This window comes from Poeciliopsis prolifica, unplaced genomic scaffold (genome assembly GCF_027474105.1).
Source record: "Poeciliopsis prolifica strain line A6 unplaced genomic scaffold, Auburn_PproV2 SCAFFOLD119, whole genome shotgun sequence".
NCBI classification, from domain to species: Eukaryota; Metazoa; Chordata; class Actinopteri; order Cyprinodontiformes; family Poeciliidae; genus Poeciliopsis; species Poeciliopsis prolifica.
Window position 1 is genome coordinate 22065 of NW_026562494.1, and position 10731 is coordinate 32795.

A 10731-nucleotide genomic window follows, 5' to 3' on the forward strand; every position below is an offset into this window, starting at 1 on the left:
ACGCTGGCTCAGGTTTCTCCTCTAGTTTTTCTTTAAACTTGTTCCACTTTAAATCCACACAAATAAACCACAGAAAGTTATTTTCTCATCTTCTGATGCAAATTTGCATCCATCAACAAAAGCTGGAAAATAAAACTTCTCCTTGAACAACAGCTGTGCAAACTGATCCCATCACATCTGTGAGCAACATGGAGTCGATCTCTGGTTCACCTTTGACCTTTTCTTCCTTCTTGTTGCATCAGAAACTTAAAGTGAATAAAGACGTTTGAGTGAAACCAGGTTTCAGGTGGACTGAAGTCGTCTTCACTGTGAACTTCATCAACTTTCTGCTTCACAACAAAACCTTTCAAATCCAAACACACATCCAAGCAGCCGAGTCCAAATGATCCACGTTCAAATATTGTTTCTTTTCTCTGCAGGATCTGGTCAGGACGTCTGGATCTCAAGTGGATTTAATGCCACAGATCCAGAGGAAGTTTTACTGTTTGGCTCTGAATCTATAGAGCTGCTATCATGTCTGATTTTAGATCAACTTTTTTCACCTCAACAGAATAAAATGACATTTTGTCCCATTAACAAACTCTTTAAAGCTTTTTAATGAAATTTATGATTCATGTTTTTGCTCAATTCAACTTTTCTAACAAACTCAGAGTATTTTTCTCTCTTTTGTTCCTGCAGATCATCAAACAGATCAGATGAAAAATAAAACTGAAAATCTTCAACAATAGACGTCTGGAAAATATTTGAAATAGAAAATGTTCTGAGGTCAGAGGTCATCATTATGATCCAGAGTCTCTTTAGACTCAAACTGCTGCAGCTTCAACCTGTGAGGATCAGCAGGACACAGAGACGTTCTCTACTTTACAGAGATCATCAATATGTCTTCCCACCTGCAGAGAGAAGAAGGAAGGAGAGCAGATCAGTGAGTGTTTCCAGTAGCAGTCAGTGACGCAGCACATCCAGTAGATGGTTTCCAGTCAGACTGATCTCAGAGCTGTGACCAAGATGAACCTGATCAGTTGTTTCCTGTTGAACTGAGAGAACAAGCAGGTCTGAGATCAGATCTGCTGCTGTTTGATGAATGAGGACCACTGTCTCTAGACATGTTGGACGCTGGAGTCCAGCTGGACGTCCTGGAGACATGGACACAGCAACAACACAGCAAGCTGCTGCTCCTCTGATTGGCTGATTGCTGTGTCCAATCAGGAAGCCTGAACCATTCTCCTCCCACTGAGAAGCTGCAGCTTTACTGGGAACACTGGATCTTTGCTTTGATGCTGACTGGGTTTAGTTCAATATGCTGACAGCAGCTGGACTCACTGCAAACATTTACTTACAATAAAGTCTCTACAAGATCCTTCAGCTGCTGAACATCTGATTCCTCCAGGTTGTTTCCTTGCAGGTCCAGTCTTGTCAGACGGGTCGGGTTGGACTTCAGAGTCGAGGCCAAATAATCACAGCTGATCTTTGACAAACTGCAGTCATGCAACCTGCATAAAAAATAAAAGATGTGAACCAACAGGATGCAGGTTAACCAGTCCAACAGAACCAGTTAAAGATTCTCATGAATATTAATGCCAACAAGCTGCTGCTCCAATAAAGACCTGCTGACTTCAGAACCAGAACCAGAACCAGAACCTGGTACTGGGTCATGATGTGTTGGAGGATTTTAGTCAGTAAAATCATTCCAGGTTCTGATCAAAGTGTTGAAGCATCAATCATTGATTATTGATTTGTTCCTGTCAGATTCCAGGAATTCCTTTTCTAGACTGGATGACCTTTGACCTGCTTGACCTGAGGGGATTTCTACACACTGGGGTCCGAATGCTGTCCTGTTCTGACCTCAGATCAGCAGGTCCAACTCAGTTACACAGAGAAACTAAATTAAACTCTGGATCCAGGAACAAACTCAGAAAATATTGATTAGATCAGAAGAAATGAACTTTGATTGATGATCAATTATATTGAATTATTCACAGAAATATCAATAATTATATCATTACATACACCAATGTCTCCAGTCTGCAGCCTTCAGTCTGTAGAAAACCACAGAGATCCTTCAGTCCAGAACCTTCCAGGTTGGTTCTGTTCAGGCCCAGTTTGTCAGATGGGTCGGGTTGGACTTCAGAGCTGAGAACAGAGACGTCCAGCTGGTCTCTGAGAAACTGCAGAACCACAATCTGAATAAAGAATAAAAGATGTGAACCAACAGGATGCAGTTAAAACTGAAATATGAACAAATCAATAATAAAATGTATAAATTAATTTCCCTGAATGTAAAAGAAACATGATGAACTGATTCTAACATCTGATCCAGTCAAACTGGTTTAAAGAGTCCAAACCAGCAGAACCAGAACATTTCAACAAAGAAAGTCAAAGTTTGTCTCAAAGTTTCTGAGGATCTTAAACTCAGTGGATGTTTTTCTCTCCATGTTTCCTTCCAGGCTCTGGATTCTCCGACTGCTCTGTCCATCATTGATCTGCTGATATTTTATGGCTCCAGTTTTTCTTCATTAATCTATTAATGATGTTTTTCTTGCTGCTTGTATTTGAACTGCAGCTCATTGCTCAGTATGACAGATGGAAACGGGTTGATTTCAATCCTTTTATCATATCATCACATTCTGAAAGTTGATCATTTTGTGCTGATTCAGTTTCTGAACCATCAACTAGAAAATATTGATCCTTTTCTCTGTGAGGTCATTGTGGGTCATTTGGTTCTGGTTCTGAATCGTTCATCAGAGACGCTGCAGAAATGGGAATATTGATCAGGATATCAGCATCTTTAATCTGGTCTAGTTAAAGCACTGCAACACCTGGACTCTGTAAACCTGGACTGGATCATCATCAACTAATAGCAGAAGATTTAAAGCTAATGTGGGATTTATGGATCTTCAATAAAGGGACATTTCATGTTGACCTTTGACCTGCTTGACCTGAGGGGGATTTCTACACACTGGGGTCCGAATGCTGTCCTGTTCTGACCTCAGATCAGCAGGTCCAACTCAGTTACACAGAGAAACTAAATTAAACTCTGGATCCAGGAACAAACTCAGAAAATATTGATTAGATCAGAAGAAATGAACTTTGATTGATGATCAATTATATAGAATTATTCACAGAAATATCAATAATTATATCATTAAAATACCTCAATGTCTCCAGTCTGCAGCCTTCAGTCTGTAGAAAACCACAGAAATCCTTCAGTCCAGAACCTTCCAGGTTGGTTTTCCAGGTCCAGTTCTGTCAGATGGGTCAGGTTGGACTTCAGAGCTGAGAACAGAGACGTCCAGCTGGTCTCTGATAAACTGCAGTCCCACAATCTGAATAAAAAATAAAAGATGTGAACCAACAGGATGCAGTTAAAACTGAAATATGAACAAATCAATAATAAAATGTATAAATTAATTTCCCTGAATGTAAAAGAAACATGATGAACTGATTCTAACATCTGATCCAGTCAAACTGGTTTAAAGAGTCCAAACCAGCAGAACCAGAACATTTGATCAACAAAGAAACTCAAAGTTTTCTATCAGTCTGGATGAGTTGAGCTATTTCTGCTGGTTCCTGATCATCAGACCGACTTGGTAACTGGATCAGAACCAGTCAGGTTCTTCATTAATGGCCTTTGGGTTCCTATTAAAGCTGCTGAAAGCCAATGGAGGCCATTATTTCCTCAGGAGACGGTTCCTCTCTGACCCGGCCCAACAGAACCACAGCCTCAGGACAAAGCTGAGGAACCTGCTGCTGCTGCAAACCTCACTTTCATTCATTGCATCTAGATTTGCTTTTCTACAATCAGTGGTTTCTTAGACGTTCATTAATGAGGATTTGAACTCGTCAGTGTTTGTGGCTCTGGAGGATCAACATTTCATTCTGATGTAAAGAATCAGAAATAAAAGCATCTGAATCTTTACCAAACTGAAACATCTCCATCATTCATTCACAGCATTTCAATTATTTTACTCATTTTGTTCATCAAAAACATTTTAAAGAGAAAAACTGAAAAACAAAGTTCAATAATCTCAAAGTCTGAAATAAGAAAATAATTAATAAGGTCAAAAGTTTTAGAGATTTTATTCTGATGATTAAACAGGTTGTTTTAAAATAATATATATTAACATTAAATTGATTAACTATTGATTAAAGTATCAATAAATGATTTTATTGCATAAATAGAGAAAACAAACCTCAGTTTCTTCACTTTACTGACTGAATTCTCCAGGATCTCAACCAGATGCTTCATATCAGATTCTCCATCATAACTTATGAAGATCTCACTGATTTCCAGTTCAGTCAGATCTGGGTTGGACTTCAGAGCCGAGGCCAAAACTTCACATTCAGCCTTTAGGAGCGAACAGCCACCAAGTCTGTGATTAGAGAAGAAATAAATTCAGTTCTAATGAAATCAATCTGGATCATAAACAGACTAAAATATGATAACAGTGATGTCATCATCTGATCATCATCTGATCAATATCTGATCATCATCTGATCATCATCTGATCAATATCTACTGAGTTTAACCCCACAGAGAATCTGTGCAGTTCCTGGTTCTGGTCCAGGTTCTGGTTCTGGTTCTGGTTCTGGTTCTGGTCCAGGTTCTGGTTCTGGTTCTGGTTCTGGTCCAGGTTCTGGTTCTGGTCCAGGTTCTGGTTCTGGTTCTGGTTCTGGTCCAGGTTCTGGTTCTGGTTCTGGTCCAGGTTCTGGTTCTGGTTCTGGTCCAGGCTTCATGTCCTCACCTTCAGCTGCAGTCAGATGTTGAAGATCTTCATCATCAGTGAAGGAAAGTTCAGTTTCTCTGCAGCAGCTGATGAAGAGGCTGACTGAGCTGAATGAAGGAAACGACTGGAGATGATGGAGAGGAGGAGGAACTGCTCACAGCTCTGACTTGGACTAGACCGTTTAGATCAAGCAGGAAGTGAGTTATAAATGAAGTGAGCAGAACAGGAAGTCCAGCTGCTGTGGACCTCTGGCATCTCTGGGTTTGTTGAGCCAATATCTGCTGCATCATCATGAATAATAGTAATATATTGTATAGAAACATGTTTCCCAGCAGCAGGTTATTAAATGCTGCCACAGAGGAAACTGGGAGCAGAACAAACACATGATGCTCCAGTTCTGTCTCTGTTCATCTGCTGGATTTGATGCTTTAACAAAGTAGAAAGTGGACAGTCGTCAACCTGCTGCAGCTAAAAGCTTCACGTTGTTCTGGTCGTCCTGCAGAGCAGCAGCAGAACCGGTTCTGCTGCTCCTTCCGGTCTGAACCGTCTGGACTGGGTCAGAACCGGGTCCAGGTGACCCAGGATCTGCAGATGATCCTCATTAATATGTCTGCACACATTGAGATGAGACAGACTGATAAACTCTCAGTCCATCAGTCTGATCTACTATAGTGATGATATGGATCATGGTGGACAGAACCAGAACCAGAGTGTTTGGGTCCATTTTTCATGATGAAGCAGTGAAATTTCTCCAGTAACTAGAAGATGTTGGGATCCATTTTCTGCTGCATGGATCATAGAGAATCTCCTGATTCAATGTGTTGACAGTAAGTAATGATTATTAGGAACATTTTGGACTCAAAGTATCAGATATTGATATGAAACTGGAACTTTCACTAAAATCATTTTCTGGTCTCCAGCAAAATTAAAACGTCTCAGACAGCAGAGGCGGAGACAGAGGGGTGGCAGGGATTGCATTTGCCACCCCCAACAGAGGCCTTGCCACCCCTACTGCCACCCCACCGGAAATGGTCATTTTAAAATATACTTATGAGATCGGCAAAGACCCGGGCCGGACCAGGGACGGACCAGCGCCAGACCAGGACCGGACCCGGGCCAGACCAGGACCGGACCCAGGCCAGACCCGAGCCAGACCAGCGCAAGACCAGGGACAGACCCGTGCCAGGAAAGGCCGGACCAGCGCCGGACCAGCGCCTGACCAGCGCCAGACCAGGGCCGGACCAGGGCCAGCCCAGGGCCAGATCCGGGCCGGACAAGGGCAAGACCAGGGATAGACCCTGGCCAGGAAAGGGCCGGACTCGGGCCGAACCTGGGCCGGATCCGGGCCGGACCAGGGCCGGGCCACGGCAAAACCAGGGCCAGGAAAGGGCCGGATCCGGGCCGGAGCCAGGCCAGACCAGCGCAAGACCAGGGACAGACCCGGGCCAGGAAAGGGCCGGATCCGGGCCAGACCAGGGCCTGGAAAGGGCCTGATCCGGGCCGGACCACGGCCGGACCCGGGCCGGACCAGGGCCGGACCAGCGCCGGACCAGCGCCAGACCAGGACCGGACCCGGGTCAGACCAGGTCCGGACCCGGGCCAGACCAGGCCGGACCAGGGCCAGCCCAGGGCCAGATCCGGGCCGGACCAGCGCAAGACCAGGGATAGACCCGGGCCAGGAAAGGGCCGGACTCGGGCCGAACCTGGGCCGGATCCGGGCCGGACCAGGGCCGGCCACGGCAAAACCAGGCCAGGAAAGGGCCGGATCCGGGCCGGACCCGGGCCAGACCAGCGCAAGACCAGGGCCAGCCCAGGGCCAGATCCGGGCCGGACAAGGGCAAGACCAGGGATAGACCCTGGCCAGGAAAGGGCCGGACTCGGGCCGAACCTGGGCCGGATCCGGGCCGGACCAGGGCCGGGCCACGGCAAAACCAGGGCCAGGAAAGGGCCGGATCCGGGCCGGAGCCGGGCCAGACCAGCGCAAGACCAGGGACAGACCCGGGCCAGGAAAGGGCCGGATCCGGGCCAGACCAGGGCCTGGAAAGGGCCTGATCCGGGCCGGACCACGGCCGGACCCGGGCCGGACCAGGGCCGGACCAGCGCCGGACCAGCGCCAGACCAGGACCGGACCCGGGCCAGACCAGGACCGGACCCGGGCCAGACCAGGGCCGGACCAGGGCCAGCCCAGGGCCAGATCCGGGCCGGACCAGCGCAAGACCAGGGATAGACCCGGGCCAGGAAAGGGCCGGACTCGGGCCGAACCTGGGCCGGATCCGGGCCGGACCAGGGCCGTGCCACGGCAAAACCAGGGCCAGGAAAGGGCCGGATCCGGGCCGGACCCGGGCCAGACCAGCGCAAGACCAGGGCCAGACCAGGGCCGGACCCGAGCCGGATCAGGGCCGGACCAGGGCCAGGCCACGGCAAAACCAGGGACGGACCGGGCCAGGAAAGGGCCGGACCCGGGCTAGACCAGCGCAAGACCAGGGACAGACCCGGGCCAGGAAAGAGCCGGACCCCGGCCAGACCAGGACCGGACCAGGGCCAGGCCAGTGCCAGATCCGGGCCGGACCAGCGCAAGACCAGGGATAGACCCGGGCCAGGAAAGGCCGGACTCGGGCCGAACCTGGGCGGGATCCGGGCCGGACCAGGGCCGGGCCACGGCAAAACCAGGGCCAGGAAAGGGCCGGACCCGAGTCAGACCAGCGCAAGACCAGGGACAGACCCGGGCCAGGAAAGGGCCGGATCCGGGCCAGACCAGCGCCGGACCAGCGCCAGACCAGGACCGGACCCGGGCCAGACCAGGACCGGACCCGGGCCAGACCAGGGCCAGATCCGGGCCGGACCAGCGCAAGACCAGGGATAGACCCAGGCCAGGAAAGGGCCGGACTCTGGCCGAACCTGGGCCGGATCCGGGCCGGACCAGGCCGGGCCACGGCAAAACCAGGGCCAGGAAGGGCCGGATCCTGGCCGGACCCGAGCCAGACCAGCGCAAGACCAGGGACAGACCCGGGCCAGGAAAGGGCCGGATCCGGGCCAGACCAGGGCCTGGAAAGGGCCGGACCAGCGCAAGACCATCATTTGTATATGGACCCCTGTGATAAAGCCTTGCTCACCCTTTGGCCACCCCTTGAAAAAAAGTCGAGCTCCGCCACTGCAGACAGAAACAGTTTATTTAAAATCCTGTTTTATGAATCATGTTTGGTGGATGAATCATAAATGTGACAGATGAGAGACGTCTGATCATGCAGAGTGTTTCTGACTCCATTTGGGTCATCCAAAGAAACCCTGTGGAGAATCAACAATAATTATAGTTTATTAATGACACTAAATTTAACAGATTTCAGGAAAAACGACTCAAAGATGATTTGAACCAGAACAACACAGAGGATTTTTCTCCCTGGATTTTATGGGACGAAGCAAAAACTTTAATTATCTGGTTCTCTAACGAGAAAGAGAGAAATGTTTAAAAGATTAGAAAACTAAAATCTCTACAAATACAACGTATGGAAAATAATAATAATAACAAATCAGAGAAACAAGGAGAAACTGTTTCTATGAAACCAGATGGAGGAAAAGGATAAATTTATTCAACTCAACTATTATGGAAATAGATCAAAGCAAAGAAACTGATAGCAAACTAATAGATTTATCAATAATTAAAATCCAACAGATAAAGACACCGATCTCTAAAACACATGAGAATCTGTTGAATGATCCTCCACTCAGTTCTGCTCTCAGCCTCATGCAGTTTTTGCTGCTGCTCTGGATTCACCATCGATAGGAACAGATCAAAATCATCCACTAACAACTAATCACTGATCAATAAAGTCATTAAAGACTGAAAGGGAATCAGACGGCAGGTGAGGAGGCGACCCGGCAGAGCGCTGCTGAAGGATTGATTAGATCAGAACTTTGTGGAGGGAAACGCCGCCATCTTGGATCAGAGCAGAGATGTCAGTGATTCCTAAACCTGGTAAAGATGAACTGGATGTGGTTCATAAACACCATCAGTTTGAAACATTGATTACAGGATCACTGCAGCAACACTGGATAAATATTATAATCCCAGGAATTACAGACACAGATCAGATTTAATCTGGTTTTATCATCAACATTCAAACCCATGACAACGTGGGCTCCTGACCTCACAGGTCAAAGGTTAAACAGAATCAATAAAGTCATTTAGATGCTGAAAAGGCTTTTGATTCAATGTGTTGGAAATATCTTTATTGAGCTCTGGACAGATTTGGCTTTAATAATCAGATTATAGGTTGTTTCAGTCTGTATGAATCACATTCTGCCAGGATTAAGATTAATGTGGATTATCAGATTCAGGAAAGGGTCTGTGGCCGAGGCTGAACCCTCATCGCCACGTTGCTGCTTTTATTGATCCATCAGAGAACAACAACATTATGGGAGGAACTATTAAGGAACAAGACCAGACGATGAGCTGCTAACGCTAACTGCTAACGCTAACTGCTAATGCTAACTGCTAACGCTAACTGACCCAGAGTTAGCCGACCTGATAGCACAGGATGCTACGTCAACGATGGATTATAGTCAGAATGGTTGATTTCTGGTCCATAATCAATGATCAATCAGCAAACAATCATCCAATTCTAGTCAGAACCAAAGTTGAAAATGTGTCAACGAATCATTTGAGGTTGAAATTGATGAATCAAACGCCGATAACTGATCAATATCTGTTATCGGCAGATATTGATCGAGTCAATATCTGATCTATATTAAATCAATAAATGCTTTCCCAACTCCCTCTTCAGTACTTTGGTTCTTGGTTTGGTGAAACTGAACTGGATCTTTATCAGCATTTGGACATTTTTAATGAATTTAATCAACTTATTTTTCAGTGTTTGTGATTAATGGAGGTTTGAACCAGTTTTGATGAACTTTAACCCTGTATATATTGTCAATAATTGTTTCCAACTGCAGTTCAAATCACCTTTTGCTCTATTTTTCTGTCTCTGGTGTTAAATCAATCCTGATTTGATCTTTAGGTTTTCTGATAAACACTTTATTTTAAAAAATTGACTCATTTTTACCACGAGCTGCAGCATCATAAATGCTGCAGCATAGTGCAGCATTTATGATGCTGCACTATGCTGCAGCATTTATGATGCTACAGCATAGTGCAGCATCATAAAGCTGCAGCTTGATAGCTAAATGTAACTGTATGTGTCGACTAGCATAAGATAAATATTCATGAATATTCCTCATTAACTTAGCAGTGAGTGTACATCAATCAATCAGATTGATTGTTTGATTGATTGATTGAGTGTACATGGGGAACCGAACGCTTTGTGTTTGTTCTCAGACCTGTAACCAGTTCCCTACTTAATATTTCTGCTTGTTACAAAACGTCTCTCTTGCTCTGCAGAACCTGGTTTCTTTAGCAGAATGCTCTCAGAGTCAAGATAAGCAACCAGCAGCTTCTGCATGCTGAGTTTTTAAATTAACACCACAAAGGAGCAGCAGACACGAACAGACAGTCAGTTTGACACAAACTTATTTTAATCTCATCAGAGAACATGTGAAATTTCCTCCCCAGAATGTTTTAATGTTTTCCTGGGCGAATAACATGCAACACTGATGATGATGATGATGATGATCAGAACATTCACATTAGACTGGAAGGAAATAATTAAGGAAATTCATCCAGTGGAGAGACTGACTGTCATGAAGACTTTCTGCTGATCAATAAAAATATTGGAAGAGAAGAAACCTGAACCTGGAACCAACAGGAGGATCAATGTAATCATCTAGTTTTTATTGTGAAAGTTCTCACTTTGGGTTTTATTGTTTTATTATTTGATTGTCTTTGTTCAACAAGATACTTTGCAGCTTTTGTTAGTGGAGGTTTGAATGTTCAAAGTATTTATTTCTGAAACTGTAAAAACAACAAAATATAAAGTTTATGAAAAATAATCCAGAGGATGAAGGAAGTAGATAAGAGCAAAAACATCCAGAATCAACTTGAAGACAGAAGAAG